Source organism: Sinocyclocheilus rhinocerous, unplaced genomic scaffold, assembly GCF_001515625.1.
Source record: "Sinocyclocheilus rhinocerous isolate Xijiao unplaced genomic scaffold, SAMN03320098_v1.1 scaffold368, whole genome shotgun sequence".
Classification (NCBI taxonomy): domain Eukaryota; kingdom Metazoa; phylum Chordata; class Actinopteri; order Cypriniformes; family Cyprinidae; genus Sinocyclocheilus; species Sinocyclocheilus rhinocerous.
This window is the reverse complement of record NW_015664681.1, coordinates 350,224-352,919: the sequence shown is the minus strand read 5'-3', so window position 1 is coordinate 352,919 and position 2,696 is coordinate 350,224. Positions and strand designations below refer to the sequence as shown.

General features: G+C 41.7%; 1 protein-coding gene and 1 pseudogene across 1 annotated transcript in view; one reads left to right on the top strand and one right to left on the bottom strand.

The window, feature by feature from the left end:
- Window positions 1–2,696, top strand: part of LOC107730266 (paired amphipathic helix protein Sin3a-like) — a 34,636-nt gene that overhangs the window by 7,667 nt on the left and 24,273 nt on the right. The window lies entirely within an intron of this gene.
- LOC107730218 (uncharacterized) overlaps window positions 1–2,696 on the bottom strand; it is a 6,781-nt pseudogene that overhangs the window by 3,875 nt on the left and 210 nt on the right.

The following is a 2,696-nucleotide window of genomic DNA, read 5'->3' as shown; positions in this document are numbered from 1 at the left end:
CGCTCAGGGTGGGTCTAAGGTAAGACGGCCTTGTCAATCAACTATCGTGGGAGCGGCCTGTGCAGAACTACGTCATTCTGACAGGAATCTCAGAACAGCCTGATTTGAGAAAGGGGATTTTAAAATAGGGATAAAAAAAACACTGGGTGGATTTTTATCATTATAGGGTGGATGTGTACACACACAAAAGTGAATTTTGCATCCGTTGACCCCTTTAAGCAGGAAGTCAGTCATCCGCCTGGACAGAATACTGAAGAAGAATTTGCCCTCAACACTGAGCAACGAGATGGACCTAAATTGCTTAATGTTTGTGGAATTCTCTTCCTTAGGTATCCACACACCTTCAGCATATCTCCACTGGCTTGCAATAATTCCCCTGCGCCATATCGTCCGCAAGAATTTCCAGAGCAATCGCAGCAGATCTGGGCAGCACTTATAAACCTTATAGGCAGGGCTCCAGACTGCGACCATTTTTTCTGCCTGTGCGACAAAATTTTGTGTGCAGTCGCACTGACCCCTTTAAGCAGGAAGTCAGTCATCCGCCTGGACAGAATACTGAAGAAGAATTTGCCCTCAACACTGAGCAACGAGATGGACCTAAATTGCTTAATGTTTGTGGAATTCTCTTCCTTAGGTATCCACACACCTTCAGCATATCTCCACTGGCTTGCAATAATTCCCCTGCGCCATATCGTCCGCAAGAATTTCCAGAGCAATCGCAGCAGATCTGGGCAGCACTTATAAACCTTATAGGCAGGGCTCCAGACTGCGGCCATTTTTTCTGCCTGTGCGACTAAATTTTGTGTGCAGTCGCACTGGCGCTACCACCGCATTGTTCAACTCATAAGCACTGCCATTTCTGTTGCATATGAGAAACATCAAACGGCAAATTAAATTGAAAGCATAATAAAACCGCGCTACTCATTTAAACTGCGCAGCGCTTCGAGTGTATAGCCTGGTGCGCGCATCAAAAATGATGCGCATATTGAGGAAACGATGGATGGTTTTCAAGCTAAGGTAAAGTAAAAGACCGCTTCTTAAACCAGAGAGGGGGAACATGTTGGTATTCTTGTGAGAAAAAACATGCAAGCACCGTCACCGTCAGCAAGTTTAGTTTTACTTTTCTTTGTTTTCATTTTGAAAAGCTTATCTTTGCTGTTTACCTCACGTTACGCTATGGAGGCTCTCTTTTATTATTATTATTTTTTATTTGATTCCTCAGTGTTTGCTAAACTTTCTGTAATTTATTAGTCTGTATATAATACAGCATGTGGTGTATGCCATGCCTCGTCGTCTTAGTTTTTGGTAATAAACGTTTTGTAAGCTAGTTTGTCATTGTATCCTACTGTTTTATTGTTGTTGTGCTTTTTAATTAAGAATAACAATGAATCCATATTTTGTTTTAGTCTTAAAAAGTGAAAGGTGTGTAGATGTATGTAAGCAAAACAGACAATTATCTTTTCTCATAAAACTTGACAAGATCGCGAATTCGAAAGTGAAAGCGTCCGAAGCCCGGCTTATAACACAGCAAAATAGGATCTCCCGTTCACAAAATGAAATCTCAAATAATACTACTGATGAAAATGAACGGGTTGAATGTTAACCACTTTCGTTTCCATACAACTATAAAATATGATAAAAGTTCATGAGCTTGCATTGATTAATCCCATGTTGTAGCGCAAAATTTTTTTAAAAATTGCGACCCTGCTTATAGGGCATGCCACTTGGTCCTGGGGCTGAAGTGGATCTCGCTGCCCTCACCACCTCCTGTATTTCTATCCAGCTTGGCTCCATCATGTTGAAGTCAACCTTTGGGGCTGGTGGCTCAAGAAGGGCCTTTTGCTGTCCCAGGTCCAGCTCCCTATTGGGATCACGCAAGGTGTCATAAAGGAAGTGGTCTACTTCCTCCTTGGAGCATGTGAGCTGTCCACTGCGTTTGCTTTCAAGCAGCTCTTTTGTGAAGCTGAAGGGGTTGTCAATAAATTTCACCCGCTTCCGGGCTCTCTCCCTTACCTGTCTTCTGTGACACTGCTCTTCTCAAGGTCAGGAGCTTCTTCCTAATGATGTTGCGGAGCTCGATAAGTGGTGGATTCTCCTCCTCCTGTGCAGTCTTGTAATGCTTTTTAAGAGCACTGAGCTCCTGTCGCAGTTGGTGAATTCTCTCTGCTCTCCGTTTCTTAACTCTTTCGGTTTCATAAAAAATGCATAATTTTGAGCAAAAAGGTGAGAATCACATTTTTATCAGAAACTAAATTTGGATAAAATTCAGTATGGAGTGTATAACAGTGAAAACACGGAAAGCCGTAAAAACTTGTCTTTGGCGGGGGAAGCGTTTTGTTGTAAAAGATGGGGAAATGGCGGGGAAAGAGTTAATGTATGGGGTCTTGATGATTTTCTCCTCTTGACCGAACTGTTCAGCTCCATAACTTACAATGACTGTAGTCAGAGCTTGAAGTGGACTGTCCGCATCACCTTTCCAAATATTTGACGTTATCCGGAGCCTTGTGCAATAACAGGGATGTTTTTCTGAACATTTTAGTATTGGTTTTATAGTATAATGTCATGTAGGTAATTGTTTAATTAATTTATATGGTTTATTTATTTTCTAGAAATTAAGCCTTGTGCAACGTAAAGAGCATATATTTGTTTATCTGAGCCCTAGCATGTTTTCCTTACAGTGTAACTGTCTGCACACC